This window comes from Dermacentor variabilis, unplaced genomic scaffold (genome assembly GCF_050947875.1).
Source record: "Dermacentor variabilis isolate Ectoservices unplaced genomic scaffold, ASM5094787v1 scaffold_29, whole genome shotgun sequence".
NCBI lineage: Eukaryota > Metazoa > Arthropoda > Arachnida > Ixodida > Ixodidae > Dermacentor > Dermacentor variabilis.
The window spans coordinates 186634-209891 of NW_027460467.1; the positions used below are offsets into that span (position 1 = coordinate 186634).

The 23258-nt window shown below is 49.4% G+C and overlaps 19 non-coding genes across 19 annotated transcripts; all 19 read right to left on the minus strand.

Moving 5' to 3' along the window:
* Positions 1-7072: 7072 nt before the first annotated feature.
* Positions 7073-7143, minus strand: TRNAG-GCC (transfer RNA glycine (anticodon GCC)). The gene has a single exon. It is a non-coding gene; the product is annotated as a tRNA-Gly (tRNA).
* A 72-nt stretch (positions 7144-7215) lies between these two features.
* On the minus strand, positions 7216-7286 carry TRNAG-GCC (transfer RNA glycine (anticodon GCC)). The gene has a single exon. It is a non-coding gene; the product is annotated as a tRNA-Gly (tRNA).
* A 72-nt stretch (positions 7287-7358) lies between these two features.
* Positions 7359-7429, minus strand: TRNAG-GCC (transfer RNA glycine (anticodon GCC)). The gene has a single exon. It is a non-coding gene; the product is annotated as a tRNA-Gly (tRNA).
* Positions 7430-7501: 72 nt separating this feature from the next.
* On the minus strand, positions 7502-7572 carry TRNAG-GCC (transfer RNA glycine (anticodon GCC)). The gene has a single exon. It is a non-coding gene; the product is annotated as a tRNA-Gly (tRNA).
* A 4955-nt stretch (positions 7573-12527) lies between these two features.
* TRNAG-GCC (transfer RNA glycine (anticodon GCC)) lies at positions 12528-12598 on the minus strand. The gene has a single exon. It is a non-coding gene; the product is annotated as a tRNA-Gly (tRNA).
* A 215-nt stretch (positions 12599-12813) lies between these two features.
* Positions 12814-12884, minus strand: TRNAG-GCC (transfer RNA glycine (anticodon GCC)). Its single transcript has one exon. It is a non-coding gene; the product is annotated as a tRNA-Gly (tRNA).
* A 215-nt stretch (positions 12885-13099) lies between these two features.
* On the minus strand, positions 13100-13170 carry TRNAG-GCC (transfer RNA glycine (anticodon GCC)). The gene has a single exon. It is a non-coding gene; the product is annotated as a tRNA-Gly (tRNA).
* Positions 13171-13242: 72 nt separating this feature from the next.
* Positions 13243-13313, minus strand: TRNAG-GCC (transfer RNA glycine (anticodon GCC)). Its single transcript has one exon. It is a non-coding gene; the product is annotated as a tRNA-Gly (tRNA).
* Positions 13314-13385: 72 nt separating this feature from the next.
* On the minus strand, positions 13386-13456 carry TRNAG-GCC (transfer RNA glycine (anticodon GCC)). Its single transcript has one exon. It is a non-coding gene; the product is annotated as a tRNA-Gly (tRNA).
* Positions 13457-18703: 5247 nt separating this feature from the next.
* On the minus strand, positions 18704-18774 carry TRNAG-GCC (transfer RNA glycine (anticodon GCC)). Its single transcript has one exon. It is a non-coding gene; the product is annotated as a tRNA-Gly (tRNA).
* Positions 18775-18846: 72 nt separating this feature from the next.
* TRNAG-GCC (transfer RNA glycine (anticodon GCC)) lies at positions 18847-18917 on the minus strand. The gene has a single exon. It is a non-coding gene; the product is annotated as a tRNA-Gly (tRNA).
* Positions 18918-18989: 72 nt separating this feature from the next.
* On the minus strand, positions 18990-19060 carry TRNAG-GCC (transfer RNA glycine (anticodon GCC)). The gene has a single exon. It is a non-coding gene; the product is annotated as a tRNA-Gly (tRNA).
* Positions 19061-20165: 1105 nt separating this feature from the next.
* On the minus strand, positions 20166-20236 carry TRNAG-CCC (transfer RNA glycine (anticodon CCC)). Its single transcript has one exon. It is a non-coding gene; the product is annotated as a tRNA-Gly (tRNA).
* Positions 20237-20308: 72 nt separating this feature from the next.
* TRNAG-GCC (transfer RNA glycine (anticodon GCC)) lies at positions 20309-20379 on the minus strand. Its single transcript has one exon. It is a non-coding gene; the product is annotated as a tRNA-Gly (tRNA).
* A 72-nt stretch (positions 20380-20451) lies between these two features.
* On the minus strand, positions 20452-20522 carry TRNAG-GCC (transfer RNA glycine (anticodon GCC)). The gene has a single exon. It is a non-coding gene; the product is annotated as a tRNA-Gly (tRNA).
* Positions 20523-20594: 72 nt separating this feature from the next.
* Positions 20595-20665, minus strand: TRNAG-GCC (transfer RNA glycine (anticodon GCC)). Its single transcript has one exon. It is a non-coding gene; the product is annotated as a tRNA-Gly (tRNA).
* Positions 20666-20737: 72 nt separating this feature from the next.
* TRNAG-GCC (transfer RNA glycine (anticodon GCC)) lies at positions 20738-20808 on the minus strand. The gene has a single exon. It is a non-coding gene; the product is annotated as a tRNA-Gly (tRNA).
* Positions 20809-20880: 72 nt separating this feature from the next.
* TRNAG-GCC (transfer RNA glycine (anticodon GCC)) lies at positions 20881-20951 on the minus strand. The gene has a single exon. It is a non-coding gene; the product is annotated as a tRNA-Gly (tRNA).
* Positions 20952-21023: 72 nt separating this feature from the next.
* On the minus strand, positions 21024-21094 carry TRNAG-GCC (transfer RNA glycine (anticodon GCC)). Its single transcript has one exon. It is a non-coding gene; the product is annotated as a tRNA-Gly (tRNA).
* Between the last annotated feature and the right edge of the window lie 2164 nt (positions 21095-23258).

Genomic DNA, 23258 nt, shown 5'->3' on the forward strand with positions numbered 1-23258 from the left:
CCGAGTACTTCAAAACCCACTTTCTGGCCCTTATGCCAAGATTATGCCAGGACACAGTTAGAGAATCAATGGAATCTGAAATTACCGTGACCGAAATTGAAGCGGCAATCGATGACTTGGGTAATGGCAAGTCACTTGGGCCAGATGGACTGGGTGCAGCCGTATTCAATTTTTTTAAGGCAGAAATGGCTGTGGCTCTACACCGAGTGATCGCTGCATGCTATGAAAAAAGGCAAGCGCCACTCTAGTTCAGGACAGCGCACGTAGTAATGATCCCCAAAACTAACGATCCAGCAAAATTACTTTCAGTTGAGTCCTACCGTCTCATTAGTTTGACCAATACAGATTATAAAATATACATGAAGGTGTTAGCTAGAAGGCTCCAAAACGTTATTAAGTCCCTTGTTGGCCCGCATCAAGCCTGTGGCATTAAAGGTAGAACAATTTTTACAAACATACACATAGCAAGAAGTATTCTGGAATGTTGTGACGCAGTGCATGATCGCGTAGCTGTGGTTCAGCTAGACTTACATAAAGCGTTCGACAAAGTTGTACATGAAGTTCTGTTTTTATTGCTGGAGCACGTAAATGTTGGATCTGTAATTACTGAAGGTGTTAAAATGGTGTATCACGATTGCACAGCCAAATTAGTGATCAACAAAGAATTAAGTATGCCAATTCCTGTACGGTCGAGCGTGAAACAAGGATGGGCGTTGTCCCCTCTGCTTTTTGCGATATACTTGGAGCCTTTTTGTTTACGTTTGTTTGCAACACCATGTATTCGAGGCTACGCGTTTTTGAGCAGTGAAACTAAGGTCTTAGCCTACGCTGACGACATAGCCGCGTTTTGCACTGATGCAAGAAGCGTGCAGGAAGTTGTCAGTGTTGCTAAGGCGTTGTGCACAGCAACTGGTAGCGCGATCAGTTGGCCGAAATGTCTTGGATTTTGGCATGGCAACTGGCAGAGCCCACCCGCGGTGTACTGTAATATGAATTGGACCGTCTCCCCCGGAAAGTACCTTGGTGCCTCGCGAGATAACTACCGCAATGCTGAGGAATATTGGTCTGAGCAAAATAAACGCGTCAAAAGCGCTACCGATAAATGGGGTGGCCATAACTTTTCAATGTTTGCAAGAGCTCCCCTTTGTAATATTTTTTTAATTGAAAAAGTGTTCTACGTGTTGCAAGTGATGACCATAGCAAGAACTTCGGTTCAGAAAATACACAGAGTGTTTGCGACCTTTTTTTGGGGATCGCAATGGGAACACACAAGCCGGTGCAAATTGTTTTATAAGGTGAAAAATGGTGGGCTAGGGCTCTCGCACCTCTTTTTCAAGCAGTTGGTGAGCAGATTCTTCTTTGTGCGGGACCAAACTGATGTGTTTTTGAGGACTGTGATCCAAGCACGATTTCAGGATTATCTACCTGACTTTGTCGTATCATCTGTTTCTTTTGGAGCTGGACCGCTCAGTCCTTATTTGCGTGAAGTGGTTACTTCTGTACCCCTGCTCAAGGCAAGGTTTTCATATGAATACTTCTGTGATGTCACGAAAAAGCGTTTGTATTCTGATATTCTCGATGAATTTTTACCATTACCGGTTTACCGAGCTGCCTACAGGCTAGGTCCTGAGCGCGATGTGCTAAAGCGTGTTAAAAAAATGCCAGTGAGACCCTCTCTTAAAACGTTCTTTTTTGAAATACATACCGACACTCTCCCTGTAAAGCCATTGTTACAAAGTAAAGAATTTCTGTACCTTGGTCGGTAAACTGCTTAATCTGTAATAAGCCGGAAACAATAGAGCATATTTTTCTTGACTGCCATGACGCCGTATTTCTGTGGGACGTCCTACAAAGAACACTTAAAAATGAGTTGCCGATAAGCCCTTTTGGAATCCGGTTTCTTCCACGTGCAGAAACAGGGGAAGCGCCGAGTGATATGCTAATGCTACTTTGCATGCATAGCGTATGGAAGACGAGAATGGATATCAGGCATGGCTCACTCAGCAAGACACTATTTTGTTGAGAGTATTATATACACACATGACTTGTTCAGAGCATATGTGAACCCCCGGAATGGCTTCCGGTACTAGACCAATTGGCTTCTGTGAAGCCCTTATAAACGCCTTACACTGGCCGAGCTGTGGCTGGTGTGTTTAGCATATGTGCATGTCGTGTATTTGATCTTTTTTGTTTTCATTTGTGAAAAGGCAATAAAGAAAAAAAAGGTAACCATTCGAGAAGCGCACTTAGTGGTAGAATACTCGCCTGCCACGCGGGTGGCCCGGGTTCCATTCCCGGCCGACGCAGTTTCTTGTTGAAAAGAGTTGTCGGATGAAGCGGAACGATCCAAACTGGTGTATAGGAGCCAGCAACTCTGCTTCGGTGGTTCAGTGGTAGAATACTCTCCTGCCAGGCGGGTGGCCCGGGTTCGATTCCCGGCCGACGCAGTTTCTTTTTTGAACATAGCTGTCGGATGAATCGGAACTATCCAAACTGGTGTATAGGAATAAGCAACTTCGCGTCGGTGGTTCAGTGATTCCACTTCCGGTCACCGCGGTGAACCGACGCGGAATGCCTTGCTCCGTAGGGGCTGTTACAACGGCCCTTGGCCCTGGCACCAGGTGTATACGGATAAGCCTTACCCGGATTATGAAGTTGTTTTGCCCCATCTGCCTACAGGTACATCAGTTTTGTACACAGTATTTTTGCTCACGGACGTTAAAACCAGGCCGTATCGGGTCGCGGATTTGCGAGGTGCGCTCGCGCGCCTTGCACTGCTGGCGGAAGTGGTGGCCCTTGGCGCCTTCCAAAGGAACCATGTATGGGCGGTGACCTTCCGTGATAAAGCTTCGAAGAAAAAGATGCTAGCGGCAGAAGCTTTCAACGTGAAAGACCAACCCTGCGTCGTTTATGATCCGTGCAACCAAGGCATCAGACTGAAATTTTATTGGCTGTTGCATTTCGTTCACGGCGACCAAGTTCGAACAGCGTTAGCCCCTTACGGAAAGGTTACAGATATCACCCGGGAAAATTTGCGAGTACAGGGATGCAATGATAAAGGGTCCACCACCCGTTTGGTGACACTCGTGATATAGAGGTAGGGTTCTTCTAAAGGGGAGAGGGCGTAAGGCGGGTGGGTGCGGCAGCGAGCGAAGGTGTGTTAGCGGCGACGGTGTAAAATTGAGGATAAAGGAGTGCTGTGCACAATGCTAGTGAAACGGCCGCCTGTCAATCACGTGTCAACGACCGTGTGTCAGCCGGCGTGTCAACGGCGTGCACAGCACCCCTCTATTACCTGTTTCGCTGGTGGTCGTGGGACATCGTGTCTCCGAAAAAGATAATAGAAGTAGCGGCAGAAACCGGTGCTCGTGAAAAAAATATAAAAGAACATACTGAAATGGAATAAATAAATAAATAAATAAATAAATAAATAAATAAATAAATAAACGGAAATATACACCGCAAGAAAGAAACAAAACAAAAATATATAAATCTAAGCAGCTAAACACGCCGGGTCCGACCCACGGCCGTTGACACGTGGCCAACAGGCGGCTGTTTCACCGGCTGTGTGCACAGCACTTCTTTATTCTCAATTCTCCACCCTTGCCACTAACACACCTTCGCTCGTTGCCGCCCCCACCCGCGTTACCCACTGTCCCCTTTAGAAGAACCCTACCTATAGACCGTTTCATCGGGCGAGGAGGATACGGCGCATGGAGAGCCTTTCCTCCTCTCTGGCTTGGGCGATCCGGCGCGGCCCTGCTTGAAAGTATTGCTGTCGCGTGCTGCGGAACGATTTCCAGATGTTTTAGATCGTACTTTGTGAAATTTGTGCCATGTTCGTTCATATAAGGTCGTCAGGGAAGCCTTTCGGTGCATCGTAACCACTGTAGGCAGAAATATGTCTTGGGGGCGCAAAAATGTGACGCGCATAATCAGCCGCGGTGTACGCGCATTATCAGTCGCGGTGCGTGTATGTGTTCTTTCCTATTTTACTTATATCGATTTTAATTCAACAAAGAAAACCGGCGTCTCTCTATTACCAGCATTAAATGGCAAATCAGCTCACTGTCTGATCGATTGGCGTAGAGAGTAAAACATAAAACATAAGAGTTCATGCACGTTCGTGCACGGCCAACCTAAGGCAACCACGAAACACCTAAACGGGAGGCGCTATCAAATATTTGTGATACACTGACATCGTTCTCACGCATTTCAAGTCTAGTATGCTTGAAATTACCATATGTCTACGCTAGCCTTGCTGCATGAGGCCCATGGCGCTGCTTAACACAGCGATCACTGCGGTTAGTGAGCCAGCACGATACATATATACGCTCTGTGCTTCGGCATTGCCTTTTTGGCCGGTATACAGCCATATTATATGAGAGGGTACGCATAAAAAGAATGCGATGGCTATTTTTGAGCGCAAAATTTCCGTAATACGTGTGAGTGCGTCGTAGAGAACTGAACGAACACAACCGAGAAAAAAAATCGGTTATCATTCTGTTTCTCTGAAAAGCAAGAGAAAACGGGCTAACGCCACACAAAGTCTATAAATATATAACCGCTGATGCCGTATGCTTGGACCATGCGCTATATAGAAAAATATATCTGTTATTCAGCACCCACTACTGCTTAGGACGCTTGCGCAGTTCGTAAACGGTCGCTTTGCTGGACAAGCTTAATACGGACTGTGAGGTATGCTGCTATTACTAGCCAAAACTATTTTATTCATGGGTGGAAACCTCATGCATCCAACCAAGTAGTCACGCAATTTAACCTGCAGCGAATAGATTGAACGCTTGTCAAAGTATAACAGCACAGCTCCTATCGTAGCAGAACGGTACCCACGCCGTTACGATCGTCGCGTATGCTTCATGGCTCCTAAACCGCAGCTTAGAAATAGATGATAATAATGCATTAAGGTCACATTAGTGATTGGAACATTCAGAACTACACAATTGATCTCCAAGGCTGATTGTAGGCTCAAATATGCGCGCACACATCGGGCTGCGTGTTCCGTCCACCTCAACGCCAGCAGAAATTCTGGCCACGACGCCTTAAACCACTTCAGCACGCCTCACAGAGCCGTTTACCACGTAGAAGACGCACGTCATACTAAACAGACCGCACGACCGCGAAAACAAACGCCAGAACCTACCGCCGAGCGTATACCTGCCATGCAAAGGACCGCTTTCACCCAAGCCAGTATGGCGCTGCTCATAGGCGGCGCCACTGCGTTCACAATATGGCGGCGCCTACGAAAAAACGGTCTATATATACTGTGGCGATGAAGGCATATGTCGCCTTGAAAAAGACAAATCCACTTGTCCAAACGTTGGCTCCCGCTTTCACCTTGTTCTCGTTTTGCTCATCGATTTGCATATAGCAGTTGCGTGCAGCACGTAGCTGGGCCTGGTTAACTAAAGCATATTAGGCGACTATTTGATCCCCTTCAGACCACCCCGTTTTGAAGGGGATGCTAATGAGCCATCATTATCACCATCATCATCATCAACAACAACAACAGTAATGTACCGTGCCACGGGTCAAGGGATGTGACATGTGCGCCAGTGTGGATACTTGTGTTTACTGTTCGGTACATGTTATGGCGCTTCCTCACAAGGTATGAACAGTTGCTGAAGAAGCGAATCGTACATCTACGTGCGCGGCTGCAACCAGGCATCATCGGGCTCAGCAGGCCGCAGTGCAAAAAGCAGGGAAAGCTGAAGCAGAACTCCTCGACGTGAAACTTAACGGAACCCTAATTCCAGAGTTAGAAACCATGTGAATTCTCCGAACTCACTTCAACAATCTGGGCAACAACTCATTTGCTATCCAGAAACTAAGAACGTCCTTTCTTGAAGGCTCACCATGATTAGCCGGGTGGCCAACCGACAATGAGGGATGATAGAGCATGACGTACAGTGACTCATATGGGGATTTGTCATCACTCGCTTAACCTCTAGCTTCCCTTACCTGAGGACGCTGAAAGCAGGCGAGCACCAAATAGACAGAATCATACGTGTTACCCCCAAGAAAGGCTTTGAACCTTACCTGTGGGCCCTCACAGAATCCCTCCTTCAAATGGGGTTTTGTAATGCGGCATCCGAATTATTCGAAGTCCACCACACCAATCAAGTCATACGTCTGGTCATCACTGAAACGGGACGGATATCGCTATCAGAACTTGGCATCGAAGCCCTCATCCAGACGAGAGGGAAACCACGCATTCCACCCGAATGGAGACGTCATTATCAAACCATTACTATGCAGTATGCACCCACAGCCACACGGACACCGACGCCGGGCCCGGGCCAAAGCTCACGACATATACTGAGACACCGAGGGCGCCTGCTTTGTCGATGAGACTGGACCAGTCTACGGTACATACACGGCAACCGTCATTCACCAAGCAAAACATATTGATTGTGTATCGGCTCAAGACAGAGACGCAACTTGCATGGAAGAAACAGGAATTGCTCTCGCCCTGCGAAACACCGGATCCGCCTTCGTTTTCACGTACTAACAAGCGGCCTACCGCAATTTCTGCAAAGGCTAGATTGGCCCCATTGCGCGTCGAATGCTCACACAGATACAGTCCCGACGCTCAGAGCGAGAGTGGAAGCAACTGATATATATGGTCGGCCACGGCGGAGTTAGATGCAACTAGATCGCTCACGCATGGGCCCGAGAATTACTCTTCCGGACCTCCGACCCTGGCATATCGCACCCTCCCTTAGCTCTACGCACGGACTCGCTTCGCACACGCACCAAAGTTATTCAATACGAAAGACTTGAAAGACGGAAACTCTCCCTCCGGGACCAAAACTCTGTAAAGAATCCCAGGTAGCATGGCATCGTAGACACACTCCTAACCCAACCCAAACATACTAAATCCAAACTAATGTATAGCAGTCAGCAACTTCGCGTCGGTGGTTCAGTGGTAGAATACTCGCCTGCCACGCGGGCGAGTATTCTACCACTGAACCACCGACGCGAAGTTGCTGACTGCTATACATTAGTTTGGATTGTTCCGCTTCATCCGGCAGCTCTTTTCAGAAAAAGAAACTGCGTCGGCCGGGAATCGAACCCGGGCCACCCGCGTGGCAGGCGAGTATTCTACCAATGAACCACCGACGCGAAGTTGCTGACAGATATACATTAGTTTGGATTATTCCGCTTCATCCGGCAGCTCTTTTCAGAAAAAGAAACTGCGTCGGCCGGGAATCGAACCCGGGCCACCCGCGTGGCAGGCGAGTATTCTACCACTGAACCACCGACGCGAAGTTGCTGACTGCTATACATTAGTTTGGATTGTTCCGCTTCATCCGGCAGCTCTTTTCAGAAAAAGAAACTGCGTCGGCCGGGAATCTAACCCGGGCCACCCGCGTGGCAGGCGAGTATTCTACCACTGAACCACCGACGCGAAGTTGCTGACTGCTATACATTACTTTGGATTGTTCCGCTTCATCCGGCAGCTCTTTTCAGAAAAAGAAACTGCGTCAGCCGGGTATCGAACCCGGGCCACCCGCGTGGCAGGCGAGTATTCTACCACTGAACCACCGACGCTTTTTTTTTTCTTTATTGCCAGTCCTCGACATAACACAACACAAATTCCTAAATGATATAAACAAAGACCAAAGAAGCAAAAAGGGATGAATACACAAACGGAACAAGGAACAGTAATATTTACATTCGCTGCCGTCCGCTACTGTGGCACGACGTTGTCGGATTAAAATTCCTTTAGTGCTGTTAGGGGTTCAACCCTCGACAGCCACTCAGGAACAGGCTGTTGCATCTTGATCACTTCCACATACCGTTGCATGGATTCACAAAAGTACAGACGCGCCGGTCGGGCATCCGGGTCACAATGGTAACCCGCCATTCTTGCGCGCCATAAACTGTGGAGGCCCGTAAGCATGATCAGGTCGTACGGGAAACCTTCGTCGTCATATACTGGCAGAAACCTGATTCCGTGGGGATCTATAGGTAGCTCCTTTTTTAGAGTCCTTTGTAGCACGTCCCAGAAAAAGACCCCTTCTCAACAGTGGATGAAGACGTGATCTATGTTTTCTGTTTTTTTACATATAAGGCAGTGGGTTCCCCATGGCATGTAGAACCCACGTTGTTCAAGGAAGATTTTAACAGGTACAGTACCAGTGTGTAATTTAAAAAAGAACGATTTAGTGGCTGGTTGAACTGGCATCTTCTTCACCCTTTTCAATACATCTAGGCCTGGGCCTCCACTGTACGGGGCTCTGTACATAGGTACCAGCAAAACACTGTCACATAAATCACGCTATAACTTTTTCCGTTTTACACTCCACAAATATGCACTTGAAAAACGAACACGCAAAAAGGAAACACTCTGAACTATTTCCCGAAAGAAACCACGGACTGGTCCTGGCATTATTTCCGTACCTACAACGAATTCGGGAAGTGATCTTGACAGCCTCATTTGGATCACCGTGCGCAGAAATGGGTCGTTTGTATCTCGAAAGAAGGAGAATCTATTCACCAGTTGACGCAAGAAGAGGTGCGCCAACCCCAGACCACCATCCTTCACGCGCCGGAAGAGATTATCTCGGCTACATCGCTCCCAGCTTGATGCCCACACGAATACAGCGAACACGCGGTGCAGTTTCTGCACATTAATACGAGAGCACTGTAGTACCTGCATTACGTACCAGATCTTTGTCACGAGAAACATGTTGCACGCTGTAGCTCTCGCGAATATTGATAGGTAACAGGCGTTCCATCGGTCGGCTTTTTCTTTTAGTTGTTTTGTCCGCTCCTTCCAGTACTCGCTACTGTCCTTGTAGGCATCAAGGGGTGCTCCAAGGTACTTAACTGGCGTCGTGACCCAGTTTACGTTCGAAAAGTGGTCTGGTGTAGACGCCCATCTTCCATGCCAAAACCCCAAACATTTCTGCCAGTTAACGTAGCTGTTAGTGACGTTACCAAACTTTTTGACGATATTAACAGTATTCAATCCACTTTGTTTGTCCTTACAGCACACAGCCACATCGTCAGCGTATGCCAGTAGCTTCACTTCTGCTGATTGAAGACTAAACCCCTTAATACATTCATTTTCAATGATGGCCAGACATAGCGTTTCTATGTAGACACAAAACAGGAGTGGACTGAGTGGACAACCCTGGCGAACGGAGCGCTTCACGTTAATGGGGGCCCCCAACATCTGATTAATTATAAGTCTGGTATAGCAGCTCCGGTACGCCATGGTCACCCCTTCAGTGATTATGTGGCCAAAATTAACGTGTTCAAGGATGGTAAGCAATATGTCGTGAGAAACACAATCAAACGCCTTCTCCAAGTCTAGCTGGAGGATGGCTACTGCGTCGCACATGGCGTCGCAACACTCCAGCACACACTTCATTTTATGGATGTTAGTGAAAATGGTTCTTCCACGAATACCACACGTCTGGTGTGGGCCGACTACTTCCTGAATAACTGACTGGACCCGTCGTGCCAACACCTTCATCAATATTTTGTAGTCACAGTTAGTAAGCGCTATGGGTCTGTAGGAGGAAAGTTGCTTGAGCTTTTCGGTCTCTTCTGTTTTCGGTATTAGTACTGTATGGGACTGGCCAAAGGATGGTGGAAGTATTTTCAGTTCATATGCTTCATTGAAAACTGCTGTTAAGATAGGAGCTAGGTGGCTTTTGAACGATTTGAACCATGCGGCACAAAGACCGTCTGGACCTGGCGACTTCCCAGGATTCAGGTCTTCGATGGCTTTCATCACTTCATGTTCTGTTAATGGTCGTTCTAAGGTTTCTTTAACCTCACTCGACAGCTGTGGGATTCGTTGCAAAAATAATTTCTTGAAATCGTGCATGTTGACAGGCCTGAATGTAAAAAGTTCTTTGTAATGCTCAAAGAAAGCACGCCCTATATTATTGTTATCCGTTAATACCACCCCTTCATATTCGATAGCCTCAATCTGCTTACGTCTCGAGTGCTCTTTTCGTTGGCGTTTCCCCGCATGATAGCCTTTCTGCTCTGGCGCGCACTAGCGCACCTCGGAAGCGATCTTCGTCGAATACCTCGAGCTTCTTCTTAACGGCGCGCATATCTTGTTGATAGGCGCCAGGTTGCATGCATTCAAGCTTCGCAAATTTTTCTAGCAATGTTGTTAAATCCTTTTCTCTGGCCTTTTGTTCATATCGCAGTACGCTACTTCTTTCGATTGCCTTCAATTTAATGCTTTGCTTCAGCAACTCCCATTCCTCACCAAATTTCGTAGAACTGTCTGTTCCAAAAGAATTCAGAGCAGCCACTACATTTTCGTTAAAAGTTTCATCCCGTAACAGCTCTGCATTCAATTTCCACAGTTCCCAGACGAACTTTTTTCGTTCTTTCTTGCTGCCCACCGTGCATTTTACCAGGCAGTGGTCAGAATATGATATGGCCGTAACTGTGTAGCACTGGCATTTTTCAACTAAATCATATAAAAGATAGATACGGTCTAAGCGTGCGTGACTTGTGCCCTGAAAGTGAGTGTAGCTTACGTCTCCGTGACCGCGAAAACATTCTGCGATATCTTCTAATTCGAATTCGTGTGTGATCTGCGCCAGGATATCACTACTTCTGTCACAAACCACGCGACGCGTAGACCTATCCTCAGCTTTCAATATGCAGTTGAAGTCGCCTACACAGGCTATCATTTTTTGCACATGTAAATGATGCTTTAAACTCAAAAAGAAATTTGCCCTCTCTTGCACAGTATTAGGCGCATAAACGCAAAACACGCGCCATTGGACATTACAATAGCTGAAGTCACAAAAGACAAGTCGACCAGAAGTACAGGAGAAGTAACCATCTATAACAAGACCAGGGAGCTTCCTCACGAACAGCACACACCCTGCCGAAGTCCCTAAGGCGTGGCTCACTACCGTATAGTAGTTATACGTGAACCTTTGCACCATGCTCCCGGTCTCCTCCTCGCCGTCTACCTTGGTTTCTTGCACGGCTAAAACGTCGAGGTCGTGGTCCACTAGTAGTCTGTAAACCTGACTCTGTTTCCTTTTGGCGGCCAGACCTCGAACGTTTAGCGTGCCGAGGCTAAGCGACGGGTTGGTAGCCATTATTGGTGAAAACCGGAGGGGAGAAGGCCCGGAGCATGGTGCTCACCTTAACGTCTAGCTGACCGCTAGACGCCTCCGTGGCCATCCGGCGGCCGTCGCCCGGGTTCCTCTTTGGTCGGCTTCGGGGTAAGCCTACGGTCAGTCTCCAGGTTCGGCTTAGGCTTGAAGGTGGAGCGCCTTCCAGGTAGCGTCTTAGCGGGTGGTGCCTCGGAGTCACCGCCGGCCTTTCCGTCGACTTTCTCCTCGTGCTGCAGGGATCTCTTGACCGGTGCCGAGACGGATTCGACGCGGGCGCTAGCAGGGCTCGCGTTGTCGTCCGCCTCTGCCTGCGTTGCATCCGTAGCTGGCTGGTGGCTCTCATTTTCTTGCGGGGCCGTCTTCACGCTCTCGACTGTAGCTGCTGGTTCTTTGGGGGGAGGGATATTCCTTCCTCCTTCGGCTTGCTTGGTCGTCGCGCCGGTTTCTGCCGCCACTTTGCCGTTTCCAGCTCCCGTGGCCGCTTCCTCCGCCTCGGTCACGTCCATTACATGGTCTAACGTCGACGGCTCGCTCTCCGCCGAACCCGCGGCTACTGCGTATGAACGCACACAGTCCGCGTCGTTGTGTCCAAAACGCCTGCACCGCGAGCAACGGGGAACCTTGCATTCACGACGAACGTGGCCAGAGCCCCGGCAGCGCAGGCACTGCATGGGACGTCCTGGGGCTACCACCAGCGCAAGCTCGCCGGCGACACGGATCTGGTGGGGCAGGTCGTCGACTTTCATTCCTGCCTTCAGCTGCAGCAGCACTGCTCGGGTCGTCGAGCCCTTGTCGGAAACGCCATCCACTCGCCAGCGCTCCCGGGTCACTTCCGTCACCTTGCCGAAGGAGGCCAGCGCGGTCTTGACGTCTTCGTCGTCCACCCCACGCAGAAGCCAGTGGATACGAAGCTTCACCTGTTGTTCCTTGGGGTCGATGACCAGGCAGCGACGCCCCTTCACCTGCAGCTCCTTCAGGGCCGCCACCTTTTCGGCAGCCTCGGCTGTCTTCATCGTCACCGCCCATACATGGTTTATTTGGTATGCTCCAAGGGCGACGACGCCAGAGAGCATACCAACAGCTTGAAGCGCGTCTCGAAAATCTTCTACACGAAACGGGCGAACACGAGCGTCGCCGTGCAAAAAAACTGTGTTCAAAACAATACGTCCTGTAGGTAGGCGAGGCAAAATTATTTGGTAATCTTTATCTTCTTCCGTCGAAAGCCTGTTGCCGCGGCTAACAGCCGCATATGCCGCTCCATTGGAGCCCATGATCCCGCAATCCGTTCAGCTCGGGAGCCGGAAGCAGAATGTGAACAACCGACGCGAAGCTGCTGACTGCTATACATTAGTTTGGATTGTTCCGCTTCATCCGGCAGCTCTTTTCAGAAAAAGAAACTGCGTCGGCCGGGAATCGAACCCGGGCCACCCGCGTGGCAGGCGAGTATTCTACCACTGAACCACCGACGCGAAGTTGCTGACTGCTATACATTAGTTTGAATTGTTCCACTTCATCCGGCAGCTCTTTTCAGAAAAAGAAACGGCGTCGGCCGGGAATCGAACACGAGCCACCCGCGTGGCAGGCGAGTATTCTACCACTGAACCACCGACGCGACGTTGCTGACTGCTATACATTAGTTTGGATTGTTCCGCTTCATCCGGCAGCTCTTTTCAGAAAAAGAAACTGCGTCGGCCGGGAATCGAACCCGGGCCACCCGCGTGGCAGGCGAGTATTCTACCACTGAACCACCGACGCGAAGTTGCAGGCTGCTATACATTAGTTTGGATTGTTCCGCTTCATCCGGCAGCTCTTTTCAGAAAAAGAAACTGCGTCGGCCGCGAATCGAACCCGGGCCACCCGCGTGGCAGGCGAGTATTCTACCACTGAACCACCGACGCGAAGTTGCTGACTGCTATACATTAGTTTGGATTGTTCCGCTTCATCCGGCAGCTCTTTTCAGAAAAAGAAACTGCGTCGGCCGGGAATCGAACCCGGGCCACCCGCGTGGCAGGCGAGTATTCTATCACTGAACCACCGACGCGAAGTTGCGGACTGCTATACATTAGTTTGGATTGTTCCGCTTCATCCGGCAGCTCTTTTCAGAAAAACAAACTGCGTCGGCCGGGTATCGAACCCGGGCCACCCGCGTGGCAGGCGAGTATTCTACCACTGAACCACCGACGCGATGTTGCTGACTGCTATACATTAGTTTGGATTGTTCCGCTTCATCCGGCAGCTCTCTTCAGAAAAAGAAACTGCGTCGGCCGGGAATCGAAACCGGGCCACCCGCGTGGCAGGCGAGTATTCTACCACTGAACCACCGACGCGAAGTTGCTGACTGCTATACATTATTTTAGATTGTACCGCTTCATCCGGCAGCTCTTTTCAGAAAAAGAAACTGCGTCGGCCGGGAATCGAACCCGGGCCACCCGCGTGGCAGGCGAGTATTCTACTACTGAACCACCGGCGCGAAGTTGCTGACTGCTATACATTAGTTTGGATTGTTCCGCTTCATACGGCAGCTCTTTTCAGAAAAAGAAACTGCGTCGGCCGGGAATCGAACCCGGGCCACCCGCGTGGCAGGCGAGTATTCTACAACTGAACCAGCGACGCGAAGTTGCTTTTTTTTTAATTTAATGCCGGTTTTCGACATAACACTGAATATACAAATACTACACACATGACAGGAATACAAGCTTGCGGGGAAGAAAAAAAAGAAAAAAAATTACAATAATGCCGACTGTCCGTATGGGACCGGCGTCGTCAAATTAAAATTCCTTCATGGCTGTCAGAGCTTCTAGCCTCGACAGCCAATCCGGTGCACATTCTTGCAATTTCTGTACATCAACGAACCGCGACATACATTCTCTAAAATATATGTGAACCGGGCGGGCGTCGGCATCGCAATGGTACCCTGCCATGCGAGCCCGCCATATACAGTGGAGTGCATTCAACATAATAAAGTCGTATGGAACTCCCTCTTCATCCTTAATTGGCAGATACCGGATCCCTTGGGGGTCTACAGGTAATTCTCTCTTCAGTGTTCGCTTCAAGACGTCCCAGAAGAACATAGCCGCCCAGCAGTGCAAGAACACGTGATCGATGGTTTCGGGCTTCTTGCAGATCAAGCAGTGTGAACCCCACGGCACAAGACAGCCTCGCTCTTCCATAAATGTCTTCACGGAAAGTGTTCCAGTGTGGAGCTTAAAAAAGAAGGTTTTAACCCCTGGTGGCACCTGCATGCGTTTCACCCGTTTAAGGACGTCTTGTCCTGGCCCTCCACTGTATATGGCTCTGTATAAGGGCACTGGGAACACAATGTCGCACACATCATTATACAGTGTTTTCCTTTTCACTTGACATAGATAATCTTTTGAAAAACGAACTGAAAGGAAGCGCACACTGTCGACCACTTCCTTAAGATAACCCCGAAGTTTTCCGGTCATGCTTGCCGTACTAACAACATACGCCGGCAATGCGTCGCTCAACCTGAGTTGACATACGGTGCGCAGAAAAGGATCGCGCAAATCTCGAAAAAACAAAAAGCGGTTGACAAGTTGTCGAACAAAAAGATGTGCCAAGCCAACACCCCCGTCCTTCACTCTTCTAAACAAATTGGTTCGGCTAGCTCTCTCCCATGCTGATCCCCAGATGAAGACCGCGAACACTCTGTGCAGCCTTTGCACATTTGCCCTGGAACAATGCAACACTTGCATAACATAATATAACTTCGCTATAAAAAACATATTACAAATTGTCGCCCTTGAAAAAATAGACTGGTTAGTGCTTGTCCATCTGTCCACTTTTTCTTTCGTTTCATTAGTTCGGTTCCTCCAGTACTCATCGCTGCTCTTGTACCTGTCGAGGGGAACACCCAGATACTTCGTCGGAGTTTTCACCCAGTTGACATTGGCGAAGTATTCCGGTGCCGAAGACCACTCCCCGTGCCACAGCCCGAGGGATTTGCCCTAATTGACTTTGCTGCCCGTGACGTCACAGAAATGATTTACTACAGCAATTGTTTCAGTCACACTTGGTTCGTCTGTGCAACACACTGAAACGTCATCAGCATACGCTAGCAGCTTCACTTCGGATTCTGCCAATCTAAAACCACGTATATTGTTATTTGCGGTAATGGCCACACACATTACTTCTATGTATATAGCAAATAACAGAGGACTGAGGGGACAGCCTTGGCGCACTGAACGCATGATGTTAATGGGGGCCCCCAGCGACTTATTAACAATTAACCTTGTAGTGCAGTTCTGGTACGCCAAGGCCACACCCTCAGCGATGATGGTACCGACATTAACATGATCCAATATGGAGAACAAAATAACGTGAGCGACGCAATCGAACGCTTTCTCAAGATCAAGCTGAAGAACTGCAACGCCGCCACCGGTGACGTCACAGCACTCGAGCACACACCGCATCTTATGGATGTTAGAAAAAATTGTTCGCCCTTTGATTCCACAAGTTTGATGGTCTGTGACGATTTCCTTTATGACACTTTGAAGTCTGGTCGCTAAAATCTTCATAAATATCTTGTAATCCACATTTGTTAGTGATATGGGCCTATAGGATGATACGAATCTCAGTTTATCTAATTTATCGTTCTTCGGAATTAGAATGGTGTGCGCTTTCCCAAAAGAAGGTGGCAATGATTTCTGCTCGTACGCTTCATTAAATACTTCTACTAATAAAGGGGCCAGTTCTCTTTTCAATGTCTTATATTAGGCGGCGCTGAGTCCATCTGGTCCCGGTGAATTGCCCAAGTTTATATCGTCGATTGCCTTTTCGACTTCCCTCTCCGTTATTTTCCCTTCTAATCGCTCCTTAGCTTCATCACTCAAACGCGGCATGCGGTGCAGAAAGTCCGCTTTGAAACCCTCTAAATTCGCTTCCTGAAATGCAAAGAGCGACTGATAGTATTGGAAGAAGGCGTGTGCTATGCTCTCGTTGTCGTCAACAACAGCTCCATTCATTAAAAGTTGATCGACATGGTTTCGTCTTCCGTGTGCCTTCTCTAAACCGAGCGCCCTTTTAGTGGGCGTCTCCCCTGCCGCCAGTGCATCTGCTCTTGCTCGCACGATGGCACCTTGATAACGTTCTTTGTCGAACTGTTCAAGCTTTTCCTTGACGCTCCGCACATCGTCTTTGTACAGACCAGGCTCTCTGCACTCAAGCGTTATCAGCTGCTGAAGTCGTGTTCGCAAACCCTTTTCTTTATATTCCCTCTCAAATTTGAGGCAGCTTGACCTTTCTAAGGCTTTCATTTTAACTTTTTGTTTAACACATTCCCACTTTTCTGCTATTGTATCAGCCGCATCTTCGCGTATTTCATTAACCGCATCCCGCACTGCCTTTACAAAAGATGCATCATTTAATAACAAGTCATTGAGTTTCCATAGATGCCAATTAAATGCATGTTCCCGTTTCCTTATACCTATGTTACATTTTACCAGGCAGTGATCCGAAAATGACACGGGTACAACGCAATAACCGTGGCATCTTGGAATCGTGTCCAACGAAATGTACATGCGATCCAGTCGCGCATGACTACTGCCTTGAAAACGCGTAAATGTCACTTGACGCTCCCCTTCCAGACATTGAAAAACATCATCAAGTTCATTTTCATTAATTAATTTTGACAAAACGTCACTACTTCTATCACGCACGCCGGCATTGTTGGCTCGGTCTCTAGCACTCAACACACAATTGAAGTCCCCTAATAACACAACGCGCTTATTACAGCAAACATATTGTGAGAGGTTCGAAAAAAAGAGGACACGCTCGTCTACAGAATTCGGCGCATAAACGCATATGACGCGAAACTCAAAGTCAGAGATCGTAAAGTCACATAAAACAATCCTTCCATCCAGACAGGACCACACACTTTGAATATGTAAACCCGGCAGCTTCTTCACAAAAAGAATGCACCCCCCGGAGGTGCCTACCGCATGACTCACCACCACAAAGTACCTAGTCGTGAATCGTCGCACCATGCTCCCGGTCTCCTCCTCTCCGTCAACCTTGGTTTCCTGGACGGCTAGTACGTCTATGTCATGGTCCGTTACCAACCGTAGGACCTGACATTGCCTACGACTAGCCGCCAACCCTCGCACATTTAGTGTGGCAATACTAAGTGACGGTATTTCATCCATCTTCATCTAGCGAGAAAAGTAGGCCCGGAGCATGGTGCTTACCCTTCACGACCAGCCCTTGGCTAGCCGCCTCCGGGGCCATCCGGCTTCCCGGCATTGTTTGTCGTCGACACTTTGATCACAGGCTTTCTTTCAGGCGGCACATTCGGCTTTGGTTTGAAGCCCACCCGCCTGCCCTGGGGCGTCTTTGTCGGTGGTCCCTCGGTGGTGCTGGTCGCACCCTCGCCTTGGTCCTTGGTCTGGTCGTGGGGGCGTTTGACCGGGCCGCCAAGAGTCTCAGTCCGGTCGCCGTCTTTCACAGCCTCGTCCTGCTGCATTGCCGTCATACCGTTGTCGGGCGGGTCTTCACTAATGGTTCCCGTCGCGGGGCCCACAGCAGTCGCGCCCTGCGCCTTCCCACTCCGCTTCTCAGTACCTTGAGCAACCGTGCCTTCTGCGCCGACGGTCGACGTCTCGCCGACTGCCGCTGTCGGTACCAGGTCTCCGATGCCTGTAGCGGCGTCCTCCGTCTCGACCACGTCCATGACGTGCTCTGCGGCCACGTCGTTCACTGCTGGGCTTGTCACGGCGGCGTAGGATTTGACGCAGTCGGCGTCAACATGACCGAACCGTCTGCAGCGAGAACAGCGCGGAACTTTACACTCCCGGCGGACGTGCCCCGTGCCTTGGCAGCGCAGGCACTGCATGGGTCGACCAGGGACGACCACCAATGCCAGCTCTCCGCCGACGCGGACCTGATGAGGAAGGTCTTCCATTTTCACGCCGCTTTTCAGCTTTAGAAGCACAGTCCTGGTTGTCGACGTCTTGTCGCCCAGGCCATGGACGCGCCACCTTTCCCGGCTTACCTCCTCCACCTTGCCGAAAGCCATGAACGCCGTCCGTATGTCCTCGTCTGCAACGCCATAGAGCAGCCAGTGAAGCCTAAGCTTCACCTGCTGGTCTTGCGGGTCCACGATGACACACCGTCTTCCCTTCACTTGCAGTTCCTTAAGGGCCATGAGGCGCTTCGTCGCAGTGGCGTCAGACAGGGTCACCGCCCAGACGTGGTTTATCTGGTACGCCCCTATGCATACCACGTCCGGCAGCAGTCCCGTCGGCAGAAGGGCGTCTCTAAAATCTTCGACCTTGTAAGGTCTGGCGCGTACATCACCGTGTAAAAACACGGTGTTAAAGGCAACTCGTCCTTTCGGCAGCTGAGGCAAAATAAACGGATAATCCTTATCGTCGTCGGTGATCCTGTTTCCGCGACCAAAAGTGGTCGCTGTCGCTGCCCCGGAAGAGGCCATGACCCTACGATCCGAACAGCTCGGCTGCCGGATGCAGAATGTCCACCGACGCGAAGTTGCAGACTGCTATACATTAGTTTGGATTGTTCCGCTTCATCCGGCAGCTCTTTTCAGAAAAAGAAACTGCGTCGGCCGGGAATCGAACCCGGGCCACCCGCGTGGCAGGCGAGTATTCTACCACTGAACCACCGACGCGAAGTTGCAGACTGCTATACATTAGTTTGGATTGTTCCGCTTCATCCGGCAGCTCTTTTCAGAAAAAGAAACTGCGTCGGCCGGGAATCGAACCCGGGCCACCCGCGTGGCAGGCGAGTATTCTACCACTGAACCACCGACGCGAAGTTGCGGACTGCTATACATTAGTTTGTATTGTACCGCTTCATCCGGCAGCTCTTTTCAGGAAAAGAAACTGCGTCGGCCGGGAATCGAACCCGGGCCACCCGCGTGGCAGGCGAGTATTCTACCACTGAACCACCGACGCGAAGTTTTTTTTTTATTTATTACCGGTTTTCAATATAACATCGTACATATGAATTTCACACTCATGACACAAATGCAAGCCTCTTGCAAGAGAAAACGAAGGCGAGAAACAAAAAAGCGCTACAAAGCCGTCTATCCGCATAGGACTGACGTTGTCAAATTAAAATTCCTTCATGACTGTCAGAGGTTCGAGCCTCGACAGCCAATCCGGTACACACTTTTGCATTTTCTGCATTTCAATAAATAAGGACATACACTCTCTGAAATACATACGCGCTGGCCGAGCGTCGACGTCGCAATGGTACCCGGCCATGCGAGCTCGCCATATAGAGTGGAGGGCGTTCAGCATAATAAGATCATACGGTACTCCGTCTTCATCTTTAATTGGCAGATACCTGATCCCTTGGGGGTCCACCGGTAACTCGTTTTTCAGCGTTCGCTTTAGCACGTCCCAAAGGAAAACAGCCGCCCAGCAATGCAAAAAAACGTGATCAATGGTCTCCGGCTTCTGACAGATCAAGCAGTGGGATCCCCACGGCACAAGACAGCCTCGTTCTTCCACAAACGTTTTCACAGAGAGCGTTCCTGTGTGGAGCTTAAAAAAGAAGGTTTTAACCCCGGTGGCACCTGCATTCGTTTTACCCGTTTAAGGACGTCTTGTCCTGGCCCTCCACTGTATATGGTTCTGTATAACGGCACTGGGAACACAATGTCGCACACATCATTATACAGCTTTTTCCTTTTAACTTCAAACAGATAATCATTTGAAAAACGAACTGACAGGAAACGCACGCTGTCGACCACTTCCTTAAAATAACCTCGAAGTTTTCCGGTCATGCTTGCCGTACTAACAACATGTGTCGGCAATGCGTCGCTCAACCTGATCTGACATACGGTGCGCAGAAACGGATCCCGCACATCTCGAAAAAACAAAAAGCGGTTGACAAGTTGTCGAACAAAAAGATGCATCAAGCCCACACCCCCGTCCTTCACCCTTCTGAACAAATTTGTTCGGCTACATCTACCACCGACGCGAAGTTGCTGACTGCTATACATTAGTTTGGATCGTTCGGCTTCATCCGACAGCTCTCTTCAGAAAAAGAAACTGCGTCGGCCGGGAATCGAACACGGGCCACCCGCGTGGGAGGCCAGTATTCTACCACTGAACCACCGACGCGAAGTTGCTGACTGCTATACATTAGTTTGGATTGTTCCGCTTCACCCGGCAGCTCTTTTCAGAAAAAGAAACTGCGTCGGCCGGGAATCGAACCCGGGCCACCCGCGTGGCAGGCGAGTATTCTACCACTGAACCACCGACGCGAAGTTGCTGACTTCTATACATTAGTTTGGATCGTTCGGCTTCATCCGACAGCTCTCTTCAGAAAAAGAAACTGCGTCGGCCGGGAATCGAACCCGGGCCACCCGCGTGGCAGGCGAGTATTCTACCACTGAACCACCGACGCGAAGTTGCTGACTTCTATACATTAGTTTGGGTTGTTCCGCTTCATCCGGCAGCTCTTTTCAGAAAAAGAAACTGCGTCGGCCGGGAATCGAACCCGGGCCACCCGCGTGGCAGGCGAGTATTCTACCACTGAACCACCGACGCGAAGTTGCTGACTGCTATACATTAGTTTGGATTGTTCCGCTTCATCCGGCAGCTCTTTTCAGAAAAAGAAACTGCGTCGGCCGGGAATCGAACCCGGGCCACCCGCGTGGCAGGCGAGTATTCTACCACTGAACCACCGACGCGAAGTTGCTGACTGCTATACATTAGTTTGGATTGTTCCGCTTCATCCGGCAGCTCTTTTCAGAAAAAGAAACTGCGTCGGCCGGGAATCGAACCCGGGCCACCCGCGTGGCAGGCGAGTATTCTACCACTGAACCACCGACGCGAAGTTGCAGACTGCTATACATTAGTTTGGATTGTTCCGCTTCATCCGGCAGCTCTTTTCAGAAAAAGAAACTGCGTCGGCCGGGAATCGAACCCGGGCCACCCGCGTGGCAGGCGACTATTCTACCACTGAACCACCGACGCTTTTTTTTTTTCTTTATTGCCTGCTTAGACATTAACACACACACAAAAAAAAAACAAATCCATATACACAGTGCACCCACATCACATCAGGTGGGATGGTCGCTAAAATTTCTTGAGGCACACCAGCTCATCAAGGATGCTAAACCAGTCTGGGGTTTCGCTTTGTGCACGATACACTTCTCGTAATAGTGACATACTTTCAATGAAGTTCTCTCGCACAGAGCACACATTCACATCAGCATGACGTACAGCCATTCTTGTTTTCCACAAACTGTGGAGACCCAGCAACATGAACATGTCGAACGGTGGCCCGTCATCGCTTTCAACTGGAAGGAACCGAATTCCATAGGGGTTTATGGGGAGTTCTTTTTTAAGAGTGCGCTGCAAGATGTCCCAGTGAAAGACAGCGTCCCAACACTCAATGAAGGCGTGTTCAATTGTTTCAGGCTTTTTACACAGCCGGCAATCGGTAGTCCAGGGTACGAATATTCCTTTCTGTTCTAGCCATACTTTAACGGGGAGGGTGTTCGTGTGTAGGTGGAAAAAGAAAGTTTTCGCAGCAGGTCTTACAGGCATCCTTTTGACTCGTTTCAGCACATCTTTTCCTGGGCCTCCACAATAAACACTCCTATACAGTGGGATAGGTAACATACTGTCAACTAAATCTGCGTACAGTTTCTTTCTTCTCACTGAGCACAAGTACTCCAGCGAAAAACGTGCGCAGAGTATTCTAAAAGATGCAACGACTTCACGATAGTACCCAGTCGCTCTAGTGATAGCACTAGATGTGGACACAACAAATTCAGGCAGTTCTGTTGCCATTTTCGCCTGAATGACCGTACGGAGGAAAACATTTCTTTCATCTCGCAGGAAGATGAACCGCGATACGATCTGTCTAATGAACAAGTGTGAGAGCCCAAGGCCCCCATTTCGAACTGTGCGAAAAAGATTTGTTCGACTGGATCGCTCCCAAGTGGAGTTCCAGATGAAGGTAGCAAACACTCGATGCATTTTTTGAACGTTTACACGGGACATGAACATTACTTGCAGTATGTACCAAACTTTGGCAATTAAAAATATATTGCAAGCTGAAGCACGTGCAAACACTGACAATCCCCGGCCCTGCCATCCTTTTATCTTTTCTTTCATTGATTCTATTTGGCCGGTCCACAACTGTGTCGAGTCCCGATAGTGCTCAAGCGGCACTCCTAGATACAGTGGAGGCACTGTAGTCCACTGCATACCGGCGAATTTTGTGGGTGTCGCGTCCCAGCTTCCATGCCATATCCCAACACTTTTTTCGAAGTTTATCTGGGCACCAGTGTACCTACAAAAGGATCTTGCAAGGCGGACAGCCTCGACCACGCTTTCCCTGTCTTCACAAAAGACGGCGACGTCATCTGCATAAGCTAGCATTTTAACTTCTGCGGCGTGCAGCCTAAAACCACGAATGTTTTCATTCCGTATGACTGCCATACAAAAGGGTTCGAGGTACAGGGCAAAAAGCAAGGGAGACAAGGGACAGCCTTGCCGTACAGACGAGCGGAGTGGCACCCGCGAACTAAGACACTTATTAACTATAAGCTGCATGTAACAGTCTTCATAAGCCATTTTAACGCCATTTACAATGACGCTCCCAACATTACAGTACTGCAGTATAGCGAAAAGCACCTCATGTGACACCCGGTCGAACGCCTTCGCAAGGTCTAGCTGCAACATGGCCACCCGACCCCCAATGGCATCGCAACATTCAAGCACATTCCTTGCAATGTGGGTGTTCGTGAAAATGGTGCGGCCTTTAATGCCACACGTCTGGTGTGGCCCTACAAGCTGCTGAATCACGCTTTGAAATCGTCGAGCCAGTACTTTCATAAATATTTTGTAATCTGTGTTGGTCAGACTTATCGGTCTGTATGAACTTACTGAAAGGAGCTTTTCCCGTTCATCGGTTTTCGGAATTAATACTATGTGCGAAGTCTGGAATGAGGGTGGTACTTTTTTAAATTCATACGCCTCTGAGAGTAGTCGGTGCAATATACACGCAAACTCCTGACTGAATGCCTTGTAAAAAGCGGCGCCTAGGCCGTCCGGCCCTGGCGATTTGCCTGATGGCAGTTCTTCTATCGCCCTTTCAATCTCGGACACAGCTATTGGTCTCTCAAGA